General features: G+C 44.5%; 1 protein-coding gene across 8 annotated transcripts in view; it reads right to left on the bottom strand.

The window, feature by feature from the left end:
• Positions 1-23,249, bottom strand: part of EHMT1 (euchromatic histone lysine methyltransferase 1) — a 138,831-nt gene that overhangs the window by 108,917 nt on the left and 6,665 nt on the right. For 3 of the 8 annotated variants that reach the window (XM_035112756.2, XM_035112761.2, XM_060270628.1), the window contains exon 1: positions 5,472-8,309. The exons of the other annotated variants lie outside the window; for them this stretch is intronic. The gene's annotated coding sequence lies outside the window, so the exon portion shown is untranslated. Of the gene's footprint in view, positions 1-5,471; positions 8,310-23,249 lie in introns of those variants that run through there. 8 annotated transcript variants of the gene reach the window in all.

Genomic DNA, 23,249 nt, shown 5'->3' on the forward strand with positions numbered 1-23,249 from the left:
GCGCTGGGTTCCGCTCAGTCAAGCTTCGCCACCAGCACGCGCACCGCAGGACCAGCAAGAGCTGCTTGGGCGCTGTGTGCGCGCTGGTGGCGAAGCTCGACTGAGCGGAACCCAGCACTGGGGAAACGAGAAGGAGGCGCAGCGCGGAGTCCTCGGAGAAGGAGAGAGACGCGGAGCAGCCTCTCAGCTAGTGGAGCGCAGTCCTGGCCAGATCGCCGGAACCCTGCGCTCACTTGGCGCCCTTCCAGCGCCCGGCGCCGTGGTTCTCCGTGCCACTAGCCTCTATGGCTAGGACGGGCCTGACTACAAATAAAAACCAAAAACGAACAAAAACAATAGTCTTCCTCCTTCAGCTTCAAAGGCCATAGAATGCTTAATCAGCCAAAGGCCTAGTTATAGAGGAACGTTTTTGCCTGGTGCCTAAAGATACGTAACAAAGGTACCAGGTAAGCAACCTTGGGGAGAGAATTCTACCACAGAAAAGGCCTGTTATCATTTTGCCACCTTCCAGACCTCTCATGGAGGGGGCACACAAAGAAGGGCCTCAGATGGTGATGACAAGATCCGGGTTGGTTCCTATGAGGAGAAGCAGTCCTTGATGTATTGTGGTCCTGGGCCATTTAAGGCTTTATAGCACTTTGAACTGGGACCAGACACTAACTGGGCAGCCAGTGCAGTTGGGCTGGGATCAGTGTAATATGCTCAAACTGGTGAGCAACCTGGCCAATGAATTCTGCACCAGCTGAAGTTTCCAAGCTGTATTCAAAGGCAACCCCGTGTATAACACATTGTAGAGATTACCAGAGCATAGACAACAGTAGTTAGACTATCCCTGTCTAGATAGGGACTCAGCTGCGTCACCAGCCAAAGCTGATGGAAAGCGCTCTGCGCCACTGAAGCCACCTGAGCCTCAAGTGGCAGCAAAGGATGCAGGAGTACCCCTAAACTATTGACCTGCTCCTTCGGAGGGAGTGTAATCCCATCAAGAGCAGGCAACCTCATATCCATCTGACCTAGGGAACCACTCACGAATAGTGCCTCAGACTTATCTGCACTGAGCTTCAGTTTTTTGGCTCTCATCCAGACCATTACCAAGGCAAGACAACAGCCCAGCACATCCAGTGCAACGCCTGCAGGTGTAAAAGAGAAGTAGAGTTGTGCATCATCAGCATATTGCCGACAACCAGCATTTTTTATATTAAAAAGCTGCCAGTCGTCACCATGAAGTTATTACAGTAAGTGCCACACTTTTAACATGGGGGGGGGGGGGAAGGTGCCAGTACTGTGCACCCTTGAGTACCCCCAGAAAAAAGCACTGCAGTGAAAATGTTCTCCAAAACTCCAGATGACTCCACTCAGTGGTTTAGTGTAGATGTTAAATAGCATGGGGCACAGAGAGCCAGTATGGTGTAATGGTTAAGAGCGGTAGACTCGTAATCTGGGGAAGCAGGTTCTCGTCTCCGCTCCTCCACATGCAGCTGCTGGGTGACCTTGGGCTAGACACACTACTTTGAAATCTCTCATCCCCACTCACTTCAGAGGGTGTCTGTTGTGGGGGAGGAGGGGAAAGGAGATTGTTAGCCGCTTTGAGACTCCTTCAGGTAGTGATAAAACGGGATATCAAATCCAAACTCTTCTCTCTTCTTCTTCTTCTTGAAGAGCACCGCATTGAAGGCTCCATGGGGCTGAAGAGAACTTCCCCAGCATCACCCTCTGGAAACGACCATCTAAGTAGGACCAGAACCAATGCAAAGCAAGATAGCTGCCCACCTGCAACTTCGACAGCCACGCCAGGATACCATAGTCAATTGTATCAGAAGCCACTGAGAGGTCAAGAAGAATTAACAGGGACACATTTCCACTCTCTCTCTCTCTCCTGATAAATGTCAACATACCATGTGACCAAGGCAGTTTCTGTGCCAAGTCTGGACCTAAAGCCTGACTGAAATGGATCTAGAAAATCAATTCCCTCCAAGAATGCCGAATCTGGCCCACACCTGGATCTGGATTAAATTAACTAAAAACACAAACAGGTGCTCTGCTCTGGTACTCCCAAATCATTCAGAAAAGATGAACACACACCCGTTGTCCAACTATTGTAAAAATAATTTTGCCACAAACCATCCACAAATCCAGATCTCCTACTGCTGTGTATCGCAATGGCAGTTATTAATGGAAACACCAGAGCACCTCTTGAGAGAGATAAAAGCAGACTGTGACACTGTGTAATTAGCACAGAAGAAGCTCAAAAGATGGAATTCCATGTCACAAGAATCTTTCAGTTCAGTCTATTTTCAATTTTAGAATTGAGGAAAATTTACTTGAGGGTTAGTCGATGCCTCTCAACCTACCTTACATCGTTGTGGGGAGGATAAAATGGGGAGGATGAGAACTACACATACCACCTTGAATTCCTTGGAGTAAAGATGGACGTCAATGCAATAAGCAAAAATGTGCATTGCCAGAGTTCCTGAATACCAACACAACATTCAGTGTTATTGCAAAAATGTCTCCTCTCTCTCTCTCTGCTATACATGTTCAAATTCCCCTTATTCCTTCAAATACCCAGTCACCATCTGTACTTTGATTTTCGCTAAGCATCCTGAGCCTAGTGACTTACTAGAATTCCATATTCCCTGCAGTCTGTTGCATTTTGCTGCTTTTATCTCCTTTTCATTTTCCCTAATAGCTTGCTCCCTCTGAAATAAGGGTTGTATGTAGCATCTGTTCTGCATGCAAATAGTCCTATGTCTGTATTGTAACCTTCAGTTTTGCCACTTAAAAGACTCTTCTGGCTCATTCTTCTGTATGTGGTAACAATTCCAAAGTTCTGAGTATGAGGAAGGATGATAGTTCAATGGCCAGGGATGATGGGAGTTCGGCAACAAATGGGAGGGCCGAAGTGGTTGTTATTATAAGTTCAAGGTGCTGGTTTGGGTGGTTTCATTTGGGTATATAAGGCCCCAGAGAGTGTGGGACCAGGATACATGAAAGATAGGTTTACCCTTTGTATTGGGCCTTTAATGTTATCGGCACCTACCCTCCCATTAAATATTGAGACAGGTGCCATCTCAGTTGCCCTTTCAGCACCTACTGAAGACCTTTATCTTCTATCAAGCCTTTTAAGAAGAAATATTTCCCAGTCTACAGTATATTGAAATTGTTTTTAGATCTTTTAAATGTGTGTCATTTATGTGTTTTGCTAGCCCAGGCTCCTTTGAGAGAATGGAATCAATCAATAATTTTTTGCATTAATGTGCTATTCACTGCTGTGTGAGCTTTTCTGCCAAAAATCAGCATAGAATTGTTGTCTTTGTTGTCATTGTTGAGATTGTTAATGTTCTCAATTTCGACGACGGTCCTCTCCAGATGTCAGGTCCTATCACAATAGTCAAGACCAATTTTGTGGCTAACAAATTATCAAATGGGAGGTTTTAATATATGTTTGTTTTTAATGATGATGGTATTATGTCTATATGCTTTCGATCAAGACTATGGATTTCAGCTGTGGTTTATATCCAATCTTATTTGCACACTGTTTGGGGAGCTTTTTTTTTATCAAGAGGTTTATAGGTCTTCTGAAAAAGAGAATAAATATCTGACAGCATTGTACTCCAGTGCTATGAGAAAGAGGGTTTTATGTAATTTTGCAGAAGACTGATGCTTGCATGAGCTGAAGGGAGTTGTAGTCTGAAACATCAGGAGGGCACTGGGTTGGCAAAGCCTGTACTACACTATTCCAAACCCAAACCTAGAGAAGGAATAAATTTATAGGCACAATAGTTTTCTGTTATTTAAGGCAGGCAGTATTTTTAAAGGATTTTGTATGTACAGCAGTATATACTGATTGTAAGTCTGTTCCATTTTGTCTCTTCTTCTCCACTCCCCCTGGGGGCTCCTCTAATTTATGCATGTATACCTGTTATAAGCTAAAGGGTGAAGAATGCAACACAGCAGGCAATGAGGTGAATAATTTGGTATAGGAAGTTAAAAGAGAACAAGCTCCAGCACTCAGAATGTTTTTCCAAGATGGATGCCAGAGGCTGAGGCCTGTTTCAACCAGGAACAAAATGAAAGCACAGTTGCTTCTATTTCACCTTATTGTTGTAACCACAGTATGCTATCCTAAGGTGATTGACCTGATAATGGTGGCGGGCACCTGGGAGGCTCATGAAAGTAAAACAAAAGGCTGAAACCAAACACTTCAAAGGCTGGATTTGTGAACGGACACCAACTCACAAGTGCCTGGCCAGTGCTAGTGAATTTCCCTCCTTATTTTGTGCTTTCCCAGCAGTGTTGCACAGAAACCCTGCAGAAATCAACCCAGATGATCCAGAGGAGCACGTGGGTTTTTTAAAGTGTTAGTTTCACCTGGGCCTGCCAGCCAAAAATAGCATCAATTTTAAGTGTGACTGAAATACAATCAACTGTAAAGGCACAGATGACTTGGTGGCAACATCGCTCAGCTCTAAACTAGGTCCTCTTTGACTTCAAAGCCACGTACATTTAGAATTGTTTTCTAAACATAACAAGATTCTAACTTCAAGTGTACCACACTTCTATCAATACAATCAGGAAATCAAAGCCAAGACAGGCCCATTAAAAGTCATTGTACACACAATTTACCATCCCCCCCTTTATGGGAGGAAAACTATCTACCACGCAAAAGAAAGTAGTCTTGCAAACTTCATCCAGGATAATAAACCAACTTCAAATAAAAATGTTTGGCACCTTAAGAGCTTGCTGCTCAATCTCCAATACTGGGCATATTTGGAATTATTGTTTGAGTAAAACAGAAGACCATTTATACTTTTAAAATTAATACACAGAAGCCATTTTGAAGGGATAAGGCCCAGTTAAAGCAATTATTTCAAAATCCTGCATTAAAAAGCAACATGCCTACAGTAATATAAAGTAGCCACAAAATCCCCTAGAGTCCTAGTTTGCTTGTTTGTCTGACTGATTGGTTTTAGTTACCTTGTGCTATTACACTTTGGAGCTCTCAAAATACTGTACATTCTTGCCGCCTCTTACACAAAAGGTTGAGACAATGTAATTGGCAATGGACAGGGAAAAGGTTATAGCAAAGAATGAGAAAAGCTGGGCAGACAGAACAGCAGCAGCAGCAACAACCAACTTGCTGCTTTGAGCATGGCTTTGCCTGCTTTGAGGCATGACTCCATAAACGTTTCCAAGAGCAGCTTGCCTTCAAGTAAAAAAGAAGCATGCCTCATAATTCAGAACCAGCTCTACCATTCAGCGCAAATGGAAAAGGTTCCAGGCTACAAGGTTCCCCCTTCCAGCAGAGTAGATAAAAGGATCTGATAACAGAAAGGCACTGCTTTTGCTGCTGGAGTTATTTCAGTTCACAGAGCCATTTCCTTCCGAAATATCCTCCCAAGCACAAGGGGGGGGGAGAGAGAGAGAGAGAGAAACCAGCCCTTCAGAATATAACTTGGAAGTGCTCATACCTCAAGTCTGTCTGTGCAGGCCTTTTGGGATTCTTGTCAAGGCGTTTCAGAGGCCTAATCTACTCCCTCCACGCGTTCCAACCAAAGCCACAGTAGGTGGCTCAGGAGCATGCTCTGTAGTGCAATCTCACAATGCCCCCAGAGGCCCAATGATTGCATTACCAGCCAGAGAGAGAAAAGAGGAGGAAGGAAATTGAAGGAACAGGAGAGACAGTATTCCTTGCAAAGAGGGTTTTTTTTTGGGGGGGGGGGTGTTTATACACATTATAGACCCTGTTGTGGCCAAATATGCATTTTAAAAAAGAAGCAGAAGGCGTCCAAATCGTGATGCACACTTTTATAATCACACACAAAGACAAAGCTTGTCAAGAAACAAAACCCATTCTGGTCAATTATACAATATACATTCCTCCCTGAGGAAGGTGGAAAGTCCACCATGCTCTTTCTCCCTGAACCAAATCAAGGATCTTTCTGGAGCTTCAAATGAAAACGGAAATGCTCAGACATTTGAGGGCAAGGGCCACTCCCCAACAATAAGTGAATAAATATTCTTCCTGTGTAAAAATAAATGCACCAGTCATATAAATCAAACCAGCTTTCTCTGCAACGTAAGACTGTGGGTCTTTCTTTATGGTCCCACCCAAAAAAAGCTTCAGGTGTTTCAATCAGCCTCTGTAGTTTCTATGACAACATGGATTTGTAATTCATTAAGAGGGAGGGAGAGGGAAACAGTTTTAAAAACAAAAGAAAACCCAAGAGCATGCAATTCAACTTCCGTCAAGTTTTGAGGTCATTTACAGGTGTTTGCCCCTTTTCAACAACGTATCTCTGAACCAAAGCTATGATCTCATGTCACTTTACAGATACCACCTGGTGCAAAGTAGACTAGAATATTGTCTGGGGAAGATATTTCTGTTTTATTTTGCAAAATGCTGTTCCCTTGGACCTACACTTTTTCCAAAAGTAAACAAACAAGTTTAGGAATCCCTCTTCCTGGGGAACTAGCGGAATAGGGGGAATAGGCGTCTCCTACAACTCACACCAGGGACGTGTTGAGAAAACAGGACAAACTGCAGCAGAATGAATGAAAATAATGAAGTCTTTTTGGTTTAAGACCATGTTGCCAATTGCACCCACAATAAAACACCAGTCCGGGGGTGTTTTATGCAGCTTCCGGCTGTGGTCTAAACCACTGAGCCTCTTGGGCTTGCCAATCAGAAAATCGGTGGTTCGAATCCCAGTAACGGGGTGAGCTCCCGTTGTTTGGTCCCAGCTCCTGCCAACCTAGCAGTTCGAAAACACGCCAAAAGGTGCAAGTAGATAAATAGGTACCGCTCCGGCAGGAAGCTAAACGGCGTTTCTGTGCGCTGCTCTGGCTTCATCAGAAGCGGCTTATTCATGCTGGCCACATGACCCAGAAAAACTGTCTGCAGACAAACGCCGGCTCCCTCGGCCTATAGAGCAAGATGAGTACCGCAACCCCAGAGTCGTCTGCTACTGGACTTAACTGTCAGGGGTCCTTTACCTTTATCTTTTTTAACAACTCACACCACTATCAACATACTACACTTCCCGTGATACTTTGGGGAAAGTCATGACTGTTTACAATGGCAGGCTTTAAAAATATCGCACAGATGGGACCTAGGCTTAGCTGGCTTCTGTAAGTGGAACTGGGGCAGCATCTTGTCCTTCACCTCAAGCAACTGAGCTGGTCCTGAGAACATTATCTCTTTTATGTCTAGATTTGGCACTGTGTAGTTTTAAGGATTCCTATTAGGCTGTCTCTGCTTTGTGCAAATTCCAACTTGAGAAGGCACATCACTTTCACAACAGGCTCAACTGCTTCCACCCATCTTTTCTTCATCTGTAGATGGATTATAAAGGAAAGATCAGTGGGTCCTCTTTGACCCTACTGAGGCTTAATTCTGTTGAAATATAAATCATCGCTTACAGCAAGAGCATGTTTTCAACATGCAGCTTCCATCTTTTCAGCCAAGGTCAGCATTTTTCACCCAACAACATCTGAAGGGCAAATGGGTTTCAGAAAAAAGGCATTGTTTTATGTGTAGGAGAGGATCATAGGAGTAAACAAATTAATCAGCTTAGATGAGTTTTCAATGTTTTCATGGAAGGGATTTTAGGGCACAGTAGTCATGGGGGTGGAACTCCCCACTACCACCATGACAACGCATTCGTCAGTGAGTCCTTTTTGCAACTCACTGCCAAGCCCCGGGTCCCAGGAGCCAATTGGCACCTAGTTTCATATCCCAGTTTCTAACACTGCTTCCAATGAAGGTAGCCAGAGTAACATCCAATAAGAACAGGTAGGTAGCCATGTTGGTCTGACACTTCTGTTTCTAGTGTATCTGAAGAAGTGTGCATGCACACGAAAGCTCATACCAAAATAAAAACTTAGTTGGTCTTTAAGGTGCTACTGAAGGAATTTTTTTCTATTTTGATCCAATAAGAAGATTTCCTTCCCCCACTGTCAGAGGATGTAATGCTTCTGAATGACAGTTGCTGAGAATGGTAAGTGGGGAGAGTGCTATTGTACTCGAGTACTGCACCCAAAGGGTGCTCATCAATGGCTCCTCTTCATCCTGGAGAGTAGTGACTAGTGGGGTGCCACAGGGTTCTGTCTTGGGCTCAGTCTTATTCAACATCTTTATCAATGACTTGGATGATGGGCTTGAGGGCATCCTGAGCAAGTTTGCAGATGACGCCAAATTGGGAGGGGTGGCTAATACCCCAGAGGACAGAATCACACTTCAAAATGACCACAACAACTGGGCCAAAGCAAACAAGATGAATTTTAACAAGGAGAAATGTAAAATACTACACTTGGGCAAAAAAAAGAAAGGCACAAATACAGGATGGGAGACACCTGGCTTGAGAGCAGTACATGTGAAAAGGATCTAGGAGTCCTGGTAGACCACAAACTTGACATGAGTCAACAGTGTGATGCAGCAGCTAAAAAAGCCAATGCAATTCTGGGCTGCATCAATAGGAGCATAGCATCTAGATCAAGGGAAGTAATAGTACCACTGTATTCTGCTCTGGTCAGACCTCACCTGGAGTACTGTGTCCAGTTCTGGGCACCACAGTTCAAGAAGGATACAGACAAGCTGGAACGTGTCCAGAAGAGGGCAACCCAAATGGTCAAAGGCCTGGAAACGATGCCTTATGAGGAACGGCTTAGGGAGCTGGGTATGTTTAGCCTGGAGAAGAGAAGGTTAAGGGGTGATATGATAGCCATGTTCAAATATATCAAAGGATGTCATATAGAGGAGGGAGAAAGGTTGTTTTCTGCTGCTCCAGAGAAGCGGACGTGGAGCAATGGATTCAAACTTCAAGAAAGAAGATTCCACCTTTGGAATTTGGGGTCACTTGACTGCAGGCTGCTAGCCAAAGACTGGATTTATTCAGAATAAGGATGCGTTGCATGTGCATTTCTTAGCATCCTTGTTTAGCTTCATTCAGCAGGCAAACAAAAAGCATGCCTCCCTCACATAAATGACTTCGGTATGTCTTTCTGTTGCAGACATCTCCCTATTTTTACACATTTCCGATGAAAATTGTTGTTATTATTATTATTAAATTTTTGTAGCACCCTTCATCTATAGATTTCAGGGCAGTTTTCAACATAAAATCATCACGGAACATGTAAAAATCATCAAGGAGCATACAGATAATGTGTCCCTGGAACGAAAGAGAAGCAAAGCTTTCAAAAGGTTCAGCTCTTTCCCTTGCAACATTTGCCCCCTAAATATTTATCAATGGCACTGGACAAGGTTAGAGGGCCAGGGGTACTGTAAGAGGAAGGTTCTGTGTTGGAACGCTCCGAGTTTGGGAATGCTAGCGAGACAGACGGACTTTTTTTCTCCTGAAATGAAAAGCAAAAGGGTGGGGAGTGTAAAAGAGAGATAAAATTGCCAGGGAGATGACTACAGCTCCTGTTTTTGAGACATTTTTTTAAAGCCCTCTTGGCATAAAGAGGACTCATCATCACTCATAATTACAGTCCTCAGAGCTATAATGTAAGAATTTAAGATTATCATCAACTGGATAATGAGCAGCTAAAAGAGTTAAGGGACTGCAGAAAAGGCCACGAGCCTCCAATGGTCCTTATTAGCCAAGTAATGACTGCAGACACGCCAAGTAATGACTGCAGACACGCCTAGCCTATTTGCCACTTTCCCTTTCTCCTTGGGTGTTTTATGCACCCTATTATCCTGTCTTGCTCAGGGTGGTAATCTTGGCAAGACTGGCTATTCAGAAGATCCACCTTGAGTGAATCAGAGAGCATCACCATTTTTCACATAGGGTTGTGCCTTACTCAGCGTAGTCAGAAATCGATGGACACAATCATCATCTTGTTACATCATCATCATCATTATTATTTATTAACCCACCCTTCACCTTAATGTCCTAGTGTGGGTTACAAGACTAAAACCAGTTTAAAACAACTCACCATCACAAGGATAAGGTGGGTCCTAAAAAATATACAGCTCAAGTGGGGGGGACCAATGTTAAGGGGGTGCCACTTCAGAATTCACTGGGAGCTGTATAATGAAGGTGCCAGATGAACCTGTGTGGGAAGGGAGCTCCACAATTTAGGGGCTACCACAGAGAAGGCCCTCTCTTGGGGAAAACAAACCCCGCTGCCCTCTCTGAGGGTGGAGGAACTACCAAGAGTAGTAGTGTAGGAGACGGTCTTTCAGATATTTGGGGCCTAAATCATTTAAGGTTTTAAACACTAACATGAGCACCTTGAATTGGGTCCATAAACAAACTCCAAGTGACTTAGGAAAACAGCAATTAAAAACAAGAGTATGAATATTTGCACACTACCTGCATTTCATTTTCATCTCATATTCTGAAGTCTGCCCAGTTAGCTTTTAGACCTTGCTTAAACCGGTTGTTACCATAGGATGGTATCCAATACAATGAAATTATCATACCTACCGGTAAGTAAGCCATTCCCAAACCCATTTAAGTGGGTTTAACCTGCAAGTGCCTAACTGCGGGTTGTGCAGCCAATGCTAGTCTTGCTCAGAGTAGACCCACTGAAAATAATGGACATGACTAACTTGGATCCATTAATTTCTGAACTTTTTTTAATTTAATCATTTGACAATGATTAACCACCACCACAAAACTCAGATAAAATTACTTCAGATCATAATATTCTGCAAAAAAAAATATGGCTTAACATAAAATTTCAATATTCAAAAACAAACAGAACCCTACTTGAATTTGCTTTTTCAGGAAGCAATTGTTTTCTTGACAATATTGTATATGGGGCAACCAGTTTTCCCAGAATTAATATCTATAGTCAGCTGCAATTCTCAGCTTTTTTTGCCATTGTGACCAAGTCTCGAACTTTATTAAGCCACTAGCTGACCCGGCCATGCGTTGCTGTGGTTCTTTCATGTGATCCCCCCCATCCTGTCACGATCCATGACGTAACCTGCCCCTCCTCCCTCCACCCCGGCTCATCCCTGTGTTTCCATAGGATACCCTTCCCTCTGTTGTCCCTGGGGAGTGTTGGCCCCTCCCCCCTGTATCTCCATACCTTGGCCCCCACCCTCGAAACCGAGTTGTTCAGTTCCATAAAAAACCCAGGAAGTGGCATGGGGAAGGTAGGGGATTGTAAATCAAGGGGTTTGGAATTGGGCACTGCAAATATCTGAGGACTTAAACTGGGGAGAGAAAGTGCATGGTAGTTTTTTAAAAAAAAGACGCAGAGGGTTGCATTCAGTCGTAGTATATGTGAAATGGAGGGTAATAGCCCCCCTTCAGATCCCCCTGAGCCTCAGAGCCCCCCTGAGTCGAGGTGAGATACTGTGGAGAGGGCAGGTTTCATCCCTGTGCCCCCCCCCTGTTCTGACCCATTACGTATCCCTGCCCTCTATTCGCCCCCCCCCCACCTCTACTTGGCCTAGTCTGGAAAGCGGCCTAGTCTGCAAAGCCGAGGTGAGATATTGTGGAGGGCAGGTTTCATCCCTGTGTCTCCCCACCCCCCACCCTGTTCTGACCCATTACGTATACCTGCCTTCTATTCATTGGACCTTGTTGCTGGAAAAGGCCTGTTTTCAGCTGAAACAAAATAAAAAATATTCCTTCCAGCAGCACCTTAAAAACCAACTAAGGTGCTGCTGGAAAGAATTTTTTTATTTTGTTTTGACTACGTCAGACGTTGTGGCTAATCCCTTTGACTGGCCCCATGTGTCCCGATCCATGATCTATTCTGTTTGTGTGTCCCCCCCTCTCCATGACCGGCGTATCTCATGACGTTTTGAAGAATGTTATTTATTTTTGTCTTGTGGTTATTTGGTGGGGGGTTTTTTGGGGGGGGGTAGTGTTGCTAAATTGTAAAGTAAAAACCCCTTGCCGTGCAGGGGCCTACATAAATCAAAGGCTGTGCTGCGTCCTGTGCCACCACCACCACCCCCAGGCAGGCCCCAACCTCCACTTGGCAATGTTGGCTTTTTGGTGGGGTTATTTTTTGGGGGGTAGTGGTGCTAAATGGTAAAGTAAAAACCCCTTGTCGTGCCCAAGTGCGTTGTTGTGGGTTATCCCCCCCCCCCGGGCCTAGCAGAGGCCTGGCAGCCTGACAGGGGCCTACATAAAAGAAAAGCCTAGTGGTGTGATAATGGCCGCTTTGGGGGTTTGATTTGCTTGGTTGATGATGATGTCATTTGGTTTGTGGGTGTGGCTTAGATTTCACAGGAAGGGAGGGGTGGAGGAGGGTACTACGCCACTTGAGGGCGCTGTTTGACTTGGTGGGAAAGCAGGTCTGCACCTGGGCAGGTATGCGATTTGAGGGATTTTTGCCCCCAACAACGCTCTAGGAGTGGCCTGGATCGTTGTGTCAAAATTTCAGGACGATCAGTCAGGCGGTTATGGAGGAAAGTGTCGAACGGAATTTCACGATTTTTACATTTTTATATATATAAATTATTTCCAATAAGAGAGTAATGTAACTTTCCAGTTTTGAGCCACTGACAAGGATGTACATATATTCCTTGTATTCTTCCTTTAAGATAAGTGACATACAGTTCAGCAATATGGGTGCTACAGGTGCTATGGATTGGTATTCCAAGACTTGGTAAATTGACCTGCTTGAGAAAAACTTGTGTGAGCCAAATGTCCAGGGATCAAAGTGTTCAGTCTTCATTTCTTTGTCATTTGGTTTTATTTTATTTTATGCACAAACACAAACATAGTGGCTCAGGAGCATCAGGTACACAGGTCCATGCAAGTGTCTGGATTTACCGTAGTACGGTAAAAAAAATTGAAACAAAAAAATTGCAGCTGCTTTGATTTAGACCAGGCATCCCCAAACTTCAGCCCTCCAGATGTTTTGGACTACAATTCCCATCATCTCTGACCACTGGTCCTGTTAGCTAGGGATGATGGGAGTTGTAGGCCAAAACATCTGGAGGGCCGCAGTTTGGGGTGCCTGATTTAGACCATAGAATCCCTTGTAATTATACACCATATATCCTCCCCCACCCCACCCCGGTAATGTGACAACTAATCTTTTTTATTTTTTCTTTCATTTTTTTTCTCAATACCTACCTGTCATTATTAAAACTCAAGGGGGGGGGGAGTGAAAAATGCTATTACTATTACTTAAGTATACTGGTCGCTTTCACGACCAAGGTTACTCAAAGTGACTTACAATATATACGTGCATTACAGTGTTTCTCATATTATAAGACATGTCTTATATTTATTTTTTCTTCAAAAAAACACACCATGGCTTATTTTCAAGGGATGTCTTATTTTTATTACGGTACATGGGTAGTGCAGTAGCTCCCCCCGCTATCGCGTTTTGTGTGTCCTGTTGCGTGTGTGTGTCCTCTCGCTCCCACACCGGGCAGTGAGCTGGGGAGCGGAGGTGGTTTTGCTGAGTTGATTGAGTCAGGCAGGCAGGCAAGGGAGTCTATTTCAGATTGCTTGAGGAAACGTTTGCTGCTCTGCCCCCCCCCCATGCCTGCGCCTCAGCCGGGCGCGCATCCTCAGCCCGCTTTGCGTGGCGGGGGCAAGATGCGCATCAGCATGCAACCCCTCAGGTTCCTTCCGCCCCTCCCTCGCCGCCAACCGACCCCCACCCCATTTCCCCGCCTGAGGTAAAAAGTCCATACCGTAGTTAGAGCCGGTGACTGGCTGCCCAGCTATCATATGTGAAGGCCGAGGGAGGAGGAGGGGTGGGTGGGAAACCTCTCCTGGCCATTTCCACACCTCCCTCGTTCGTTCGCGCGCCTGCCTGTCTGCGAGCGGGGCTTGGCGCGGCGCGCGCAAAGGCTGCATCCGGGTCCCGGGGCTTCGCGCGGCGCGCGCAAAGGCTGCATCCGGGTCCCAGGGCTTCGCGCGGCGCGCACAAAGGCTGCAGCCGGGTCCCAGGGCTTCGCGCGCCACGCGCAAAGGCTGCAGCCGGGTCCCAGGGGTTAACGCAGCAGCCGGTTCCGAGCAGCCCCCTTCCTTTTCCTCTTCTTTGCCACAGACCTGCGGTATGGCTTATTTTCGAGGTATGCCTTATATTTTGCCACCTCAGAAAAATCCTGCCATGCCTTATTTTGTAGGGGTGTTTTATAATGTGAGAAACACGGTAAAATGCTAGTTTTAGGGCTAAACTAGGGCAAGGTTAAAACATTCCACACAACTAAGGGCATCACAGATAGTTAATAATCAAAGGCCTGGTGAAAAAGAAGTTTTTGCCTGGCACCTAAAGCTATTGATGATGATGGCACCAGTCAAACATCCCAGGGAGAGGTAACCCACAAGCAGGGAGCCACCAATAAAAAGGCCACCCTGTAGGTCATTTTACAGTCCAAATCTCTCTGCTTGAAGCAGGAAACTCAGAGGAAAGGTATCCCCAACTGATTTCCCAGTTCTCCAGAGTCAACCTGCAGACGACCTCACAGAGCTCACCCCTCTGGACAACTGGTTCCATAGTCAAGCTTCTCCTCCCAAATTCTACCCTCCTGTAACATTATCTCTAGTTACAGGTAGGTAGCTGTGTTGGTCTGCCGCATTCAAAACAAAATTAAAAAAATCCTTCCAGTAGCACCTTAGAGACCAACTAAAGTTTGTCATTCCTATGAGCTTTCGTGTGCATGCACACTGTATCTGAAGAAGTGTGCATGCACACGAAAGCTCATTCCAGTGACAAACTTAGTTGGTCTCTAAGGTGCTACTGGAAGCAATTTTTTTTATTTTGTTTCGACATTAGCTCTAGTTCTGTTTTCTGGAGAATAAAGGTGCAAGCAGATGAGGGGACTATTGCATTATTTTTCCTGGTTACAATACCCCAGTTTCAGACATCCATTTTAGGCTGCATTAGATGCTGAGTTATGGCTTTCTTTCTTTCGTTGGTTATGGCTTTCTGATCAACATACCACCACAACCTTTCACGTTTCATTCACACCAGAAGGCATGATGCAACACAACAAGCAGGCATTGTTGGTCATGTCCCCACCCTCTGTGTGCATGTACACTTCTGTACCCCTAAGATTCACCCAGAAAAAGAGCAGGAAAGGACTGCATGTTTGAATAGTGCTCCAAATTTTGTCGAGGCAAGACCTGTGAAAACCATGGGGAAATTGCAGGAGCCTAAGACCCCTGCAATTTCCCAGGCTAATGGGGTTACAAGTGGATTTTTTTAATGGAAGCAATTAACAGGAAAATGATTGCTAAGCTAGATTCCGCTAGATTTCCGCAAGTGGCTTTTATGTCATGGGAAAGATCACATAAAACACAAAAATTACCAGGTAAGGAAATGTCATGGAAGCGGAATGACGCACATGCTTTAAGTGTATGGTGTGTAAGCAGCCTACTTCCTCCTCAAACTGCAGCAACCAGAACTGGACCCCCCAATGTTTAATGTGAGGTTAAACTACTGTAGGATAAAGTGGAGCTGTTATTGCTATGGATTTCATCATCATTTTTCAGAATTTCATCATCATCATCGTTGCTATTGCTTATTTCAATTGCTTGGTGTCTTGAGGTGACTTAAAGTATCAAAAATGTACGGTACTGCAATTTTAAAAATCCAATGGAGTAAAAAAAAAAGGCCCAGTACACAACAACAACAACAACCTATTGCTTTTTGTGACCTAATAAACTATGGTTCTTATTAATGCAGCTAAAAATTGCATTAGCCTTTTTTTTTGCATCACACTGTACAACCCCAAGATTCTTTTCACATATAATACTGTCAAACCAAGTCCCCCCTCATCCCATGCATTTAATTTTATTGCCATTATAGTTTTGTTCACTACTATGTTTTTGGAAAGGTGTGGCTGGGCCCAAGGCCACTGAAGCAGAAGGAGAAAAACTAGGAGGAGGAACTAGAAGTCCAGGTCCTGTATTCTCATATTTAACCTCACAAACAATCTGATACCTGGTCATGAGAAACATCTGTAGGATAATATTTTTTAAGACATTCACCCTATAGCTTTAAAAAAAGAAAGAAATTATGCAACCTGTGTTCAGTCAGACAAAAAACAACAACGTGGGAATGAAATAATACTCTATTTCATTGCAAATTAACATGGCTTGAGTGGTCAGATTTCCAACACTGTTTAGGAAATATATGATATAGCAATAGGAAACTAGATTTCAATTTAAATCAGACTTTCTTCCTCACTGTTTAAAATCATATACTTTTCTCCCTATATCTAGCCCCCATCCCAAAAGCTCATTTTTTCCCTCAACATCCAGCTAAATCAACTGAAAAGGAAAGGTAAAGGGACCCCTGACAGTTAAGTCCATTCGCGAACGACTCTGGCGTTGCGGCGCTCATCTCACGTTATTGGCTGAGGGAGCCGGAGTTTGTCCACAGACAATTTTTCCAGGTCATGTGGCCAGCATGACTACGGTAAGCTGCTTCTGGTGAACCAGAGCAGCGCATGGAAACGGCGTTTACCTTCCCGCCGGAGCGGTACGTATTCATCTACTTGCACTTTGACGTGCTTTCGAACTGCTAGGTTGGCAGGAGCAGGAACCGAGCAACGGGAGCTTACCCCGTCGCGGGGATTCGAACCGCCGACCTTCCAATCGGCAAGCCCAAGCAGCACAGTGGTTTAACCCACAGCGCCACCCAACTAGCCAGACCAACATAAAGCAGCTTCCTATGCTCTCTCTCTCTCTTTGCAGCTTCTCCAGCAAATAACTACCTTGTGTGCTATTGTAAATATGTGCATCAAATCAGTCTCATGATTCAGTCCTAGAGGCAAAAGCACTTACTCCCCCAAATTTGATAAAATTCCCATCCATAATCAAACTTCAAACCCTTTCCCCCCTTCCTATTTCTGATCTGAACTCATAGAAGGGAAAGACCCACCCCACCATTTCAGTTGCTTGATTCCCCCCACCCCGCCATCAGGGTTGCAGGATTGTTGCAGGATTGGTTGCAGGATATCAAGTGTCGCATGCCTAATGTGATCTCCGTCTCTGCCTACCCATTAGCTCCATAACTGCCCTTAGCACCATGCTTAGCCCCACAGGCCCCAGTGGGTACAAGATGCCACTAGTTTATGCTAAAACTATAACCCTCGATGTCCATTCCCTACAAATCCCTCAGCATTTTCAGTTGACAATCAGCTCACTCCAATTTCATCATCTCCCAGAAGGATTCATTAGCAGTAGATTGCCTCATGGTTTTCTCCATCCCTATCAAGAACAAGAATGAACCAAACCATGTATTTTTATTTATTTTTTTAAAGTTCACCTTAAACTTGGACTACAATTTGCTTTTGTAGGGGGGCCTTTTTCAGCCAGAGGGCTGCTTTTCTTTCTAGGAAACTTTCCAAGGGCAAAATGCCAGTGGCAGTCAGTGCCAGAGGCTAAAGTGGATGAAGCAAGAAAGCTAAGTGTTACATGTGTATGGCAGGCTAGTTTCTACCATACGCTCTTGTCCTGGTAAGAAAAAGGCATTGTCCATGTTTAAGGACACAATTCAACCAGGCCAGGAAAATAAACTTTGATGCGTGAAGCATGCACACAGGAGAACTGATGTACTCCCAACTCAAGTAGCAAGTTTGAATTTATTTAAGCGTAAGTAAAAAACTGAATTCCTTTCCAAACAGCCATGTCTATCTCTTTACATGGTTGTCAGCAACGCCTGAAGGTAATATATTTATTTTTAAAAACACAAGATTGTAGGGAAGTAACAAGTGCTACAGGTGTGCCCCAACCAGAACATTGTCTGAAAGGCATTACAGTGGTACCTTGGTTTTCGAATGTAATCCATTCTGGAAGACTGTTCGAGTTTTGAAACATTCGAAAACCGAAAACTCAATAGCCAACAGCTATTGCACTCAGGATCTTGCACTCAGCAGAAGCCACGTGGCATGTTCAACTTCCGAGGCGTGTTCAAAAACTGAAGCATTTACTTTACGGCGTTCAAAAACAGAAATGTGCATCGACAGAGATGTTTGAAAACCGAGGTACCACACTGTACCTAGAAATGTCATGTACAGCACAGTCTTCCATGGGGCTTCCTTCCTACCACAGCCTGAAATCCTAAACCCACATAAATGGGACCAAGCCCCATTTAAGTCAAAAGGACTTACTTCTAAGCAGACACATTTAGGATTGCACTGTTGGAATGATTAAGACTGCAGCTGTAGTCTGACACCGCATTGCCAGCGACTTCCAGAGTGTTAGCATGGCCGTCCTATAAAATAGGATTAGATTGGCCTAGAAACAGAGACAAATACATTGTGAAGGTCACCCAAGAGAATGCTGCACTGATCTTTTAATATAGGGGTCAGCAACCTTTTTCAGCAGGGGGCCTGTCCACTGTCGCTCAGACCTTGTGGGGGGCCAGACTATATTTTTTTCGGGGGGGGGGAGGATGAATGAATTCCTATGCCCCACAAATAACCCAGAGATGCATTTTAAATAAAAGGACACATTCTACTCATGTAAAAACACACTGATACCCGGACCATCCGCAGGCCAGATTGACAAGGCGACTGGGCCGGATCCGGCCCCCTGGCCTTAGTTTGCCTACCCATGTTTTAATGGCTTTCTCCTTTAAATAAAAAAGCATTTCTGAACATCTCCACATCAAAAGCAAACTCGGAGAGATATGCAGAGCGTATGTCAATCTGTCCCTCCATCCATTTCCACCACCACCCCATGTCTTTTGAACAGTTGTTTACTTCAGCCAACTGCAGAGAAACACAGTGGCTTAACTTGCCAACTCCCTCTGAAGGATTAGTCTGCCAGTGAGCATGCTCCCACAAGATTTCTTTCTCTTTCTCTCTCCTTTCAGACATTGCACCCATTTCATGAAATGAGAACTGCAGCGGTAGACATTAAATGCCATTTCAAGAATAGAGTTCACACAACATATATCAGCCCATAAACCAGGGGTCCCCAAACTAAGGCCCGGGGGCCGGATGCGGCCCAGTCGCCTTCTAAATCCGGCCCCCGCAGACAGTCTGGGAATCAGCATGTTTTTACATGAGTAGAATGTGTCCTTTTATTTACAATGCAATGGTTTTTTTGTGGGGCCTGCCTGGTGTTTTTACAGGAGTAGAATGTGTCATTTTATTTAAAATGCATCTGTGGGTCATTTGTGGGGCATAGGAATTTGTTCAATTTTTTTTTCAAAATATAGTCCGCCCCCCCCCACAAGGTCTGAGGGACAGTGGACTGGCCCCCGGCTGCAAATGTTTGCTGACCCCTGCCATAAACAATTCCAAAGTACACCTTGATGTTCCTTAGCACCATGTGCTATTTACTTCTCAAGGACTGAAAAACAATCTTCAGTCTCAGATGTGCTTTCCATCTCATGAAAGCTGTATGTCTTTCAATATAATTCTGTATATTCTCTCTCTCTCTCTCGAAGACTGACAATTATTCAGTCTGCCATTGACTTTTTCACTAAACACAGAAAGGTGAGGTTTTTGTTGTTGTTGGGGATTTTTTAAACAACAACAACAGATGAACATAGGAAGCTGTCTGAAACTGAAGTCACACCAATCAAGCTCTACAGGGTTTCAGACAGGGATTCAAAGCCCTACCTTGGAGGTGCCAGCGATTAAACCTGGAACCTTCTGCATGCAAAGCAAATGCTCTGCCACTGAGCTATAGGCCTTCCACAAACCTTCTGAGCACTTCATTTGGATATAATTTTATTGTATGATAGACCCATTTCCTGGGTCCTTCCAAAGGTTTCTCCCTGGCCTTGATGGGCTGCTCCCTTTGACTCCTATTTCTGGACCTCGTTATGAGCCCAGTATGGCACACTGCAAACGCTGTTGAAAGGAACTGGGGGGGGGGGTTTCCCTCCCAGTCCCTGGGCCAATGGGATTTTTCCTTCTCTGTTCTTTTATTCTAATCTATATTGGTTTATCTTTGCTCTTTAAAGGTAACTGCAGAACTGATGATCTTTTAAAAAGACTTATATATTAAATTAAAGATCTCCAAAAACCTGACTCATCAATGCTTTGGCGGGGAAAGGTGATGAAGTCTATAAGACAATTTATATGCTGAATTCAATAGCTTCCTTAATTTCAATGGGCCTATAACGAGTAGCACTAACATTGCACACAACCCACAACATTTTACCTTATTCCAGTTTGTGTGGATAGTAACATAATAGGCTGCGCTACTTTTCTAGAAAATGAGGTGCCAGACCTCACCATGAACGCCTCCCTTGTTCTCTTATAATGGCAATGGTGCCCATGTGAGAGGTGCCGGGACTGAGTTAAGCTGAAAAAACAGGGTTAATCACTATATAACACTAGACTTCATCAGATCTGGGTATAGTCAGTATTTGAATTTCCTGTTTTTGTTGAGAGACACAATAAAGTTCTGATTTGGTTTCCTGACAGGTGGGTCCTCCAAGCTTTCCATCACAATACTAAAAACCTCACCTGCAAAAATCATATAAACTCTTGTGCTGCAATCCAGCAGTGTCACTTTTGGACAAGAGGAAAGCTTAGTTCCCATTTTTAGCGTGCATTCACCATTTTACATTACCTGAAATGTAATGCCCTGGCCAACAGATCTATGAAATTTACTGATTTCATAGCTCTGTAGCAGAGCTTTCCAAACTTTTCAAGTTGGTGAAACACTTTCTAAGACATGCATCATTTCGCGACACAGTAATTCAGCTTTACTAGCAAACTGGAGGTTAAACTAAACCCTTTTAAGCCCCAGGAAGAGCACAGGAAGTGTTTGCATGACACACGTACACACTGCAGCTGACACACTAAACGTGTTGTGACACAGTGTTTGGAAATTTCTGCTCTATAGCCTAGATCTGGCATCCCTAAACTCGGCCCTCCAGATGTTTTGGGACTACAATTTCCATCATCCTTGATGACTGGTCCTGTTAGCTAGGGATGGTGGGAGTTGTAGTCCCAAAACATCTGGAAGGCCAAGTTTGGGGATGCCTGGCCTAGATAAGAAAGGGGGAGAGGTTGCAGTACTCATCAGCAATGTCATGCCAAGGGCCCCAAGAGATCCGGCTCCACCCCTGATTGTAACCTGCCAGAAGTCAGGACATCAATAAGAAGATGAGCTGGCCCATTAATCCCCATCTAGGAACAAGCTTCCCTCCTTGAAAGTTGGAAATTGGTTCCTATGGATTTCCTTTTTCAAAGACACTGGCCTAAATGAGCAGTCGATAACACACGTTTGTGTGACAATGCCCATCAACACTTGCAAAACCCACATTCATCTAATAATGCCAATGCAAGCAAATTCTCCCCCAACCACCTTAAAAGTAGGGATATAAATCATTGGAGGTGTTTGTTTGTTTGATAAAAATTAGCAGCACTAATAGTTGCCACTTCGTAACTGCAATACTTTGCAAGGAAAGCAGACAGGTAAAAGAAGAAAACTTTTGTTTGCCCAAGTACCTTTGCATAAAGTGATCTTCAGAAATAAATTGAATAAATTACAACAATAACAGTAACAGTCTTGACAGGTTCTGGAGGACAAATGAAATGGCAATGACTATGGATATTTTTAAATAGCCACCATTAATTCCCAGTCACTATGACCCACTTGATTTTGCATTGGGAATTTCAGACTCACATCCGAGTGATACACTTCACATTAAACACCAGCACTATCCAACTTAATAAACATTTCCTGTGCAACGCAAACCCGTGCAGGTTCACTCAGGAAGAAATCCTACTGTGTTTCAGCAGGGCTTACTATCAGGTAGCTGTGCACAGAACTGCAACCTTAAACTCACCTTTCTGGTTTCCTAGGGGCATTGCAAGAACAGAAACAGGTTACCACCTTTTCCGTTTCCAAATAATAAATTTGAAGGGATAACACAGAAAGGCGATGGAGACACACACAGTGGTTTAAGAGTGTAGGAAAAGTTAGGTCTGTTATACAACCACAGAAATGGATACTGGGGAGGGACCAATTCCACCCATGTGATGGCCAGGCTTACAGTCTTAAAAGCCTCCAGTGAAGGAGAATCTATCGCCTTCCAAGGTAGTGTGTACCACTGTCAAGCTGCTCTTACTAGGGGTTATATTTGTTTCAAATGCATGGTGTGGACATGCCACTACAACATCTTGAGGGCTCCATGTAGGCAACCTTTAGAGGTTTTACACCCTCACATATCACTGACCCCTTTTATCAGCTTTTGGGTGCATGTGAAGGCTGCCACTTTTGTAGGGGAAGCAGAGAGAGGTAGAGGGAGAAGAAAAGTATGTTTGGTCACCCTGCCGCTACACTGTCTCTTAACCCACACCCAAAACAGTCTTTACCAGCATGGCTTCCCAGAAAGAATCCCAGGAACTGTAGCTCTTTAAGGCTGCCGGGAACTGTAGCTCTGCGAATTGTCTTCTAATGCCTCTCAGAACCCTTAAACTGCGGTTCCCATGATCCTTTAGGGAAAGCCATAAAAGTGATATTAACAGTGCTCCAAATGTATGCTGTGAATGTGACCCAAGTCTGGTCTTGGGATGAGAAGGTCCTTTTTGGAATCAGGTCCCGTTTTCAAGGGAAGCAGCAGGTCATTGAGTGGGGTGTCCCAAGCTGCTTCCTCGTGCGTAAAGCAGTGGTCCTCAACCTTGGGCCTCCAGATGTTTTGAGACTACAATTCCCATCATCCCTGGCCACTGGTCCTGCTAGCTAGGGACCATGGGAGTTGTAGGCCAAAAACATCTGGAGGCCCAAGGTTGAGGACCACTGGCGTAAAGCATTAAACCGAGACAGGAGAAGAGAAATGGCTCAGGTATTCTTTATGAAGTCAAAATGTGAGAAAGCAATAAATTATCTCACAGCAGTCCAGACTCAAGTTCAAAGACTGGGAGGGAATAAAAAGCAAGAAGTTCAGGCATTTCCCCATCGGAGCTCACCAGTCAATTTAAAAGGAGGGGGATGTGGGAATCCCCCTCACAATCAGCCACAGTTCAGGTAAGTGGTAGCGAAATTACTGGGTGGGTTTTTTGAGCCAGCCAGCTTGATTATTGTTCAGGGCAACCCTGTGCTTTTACTCAGAAGTAAATCCAATTGGCCACATCCACACTGTTATACAACTTTTCACAGCCATGGCTCCCTGCACAGAATCCTGGGAAGTGTAGCTTAAACGTGCTGAGAGCTGTTGGGAAACAGAGATATCGTTCCCAGAGGATTGATGGTTAAAACTCATGATCACACTGTGCACCTTGACTGGGTGACCATTTGCTCCTCTGCCTCAGGCAGCAACATTTATTGTGCCTATGAGTCCAGTCAACTGTGGCCATGCTGACTAGCATGATGGGAGCTGGAGGGCCATAGCTT

The sequence above is a fragment of the Zootoca vivipara genome, chromosome Z, assembly GCF_963506605.1.
Source record: "Zootoca vivipara chromosome Z, rZooViv1.1, whole genome shotgun sequence".
Lineage (NCBI taxonomy): Eukaryota > Metazoa > Chordata > Lepidosauria > Squamata > Lacertidae > Zootoca > Zootoca vivipara.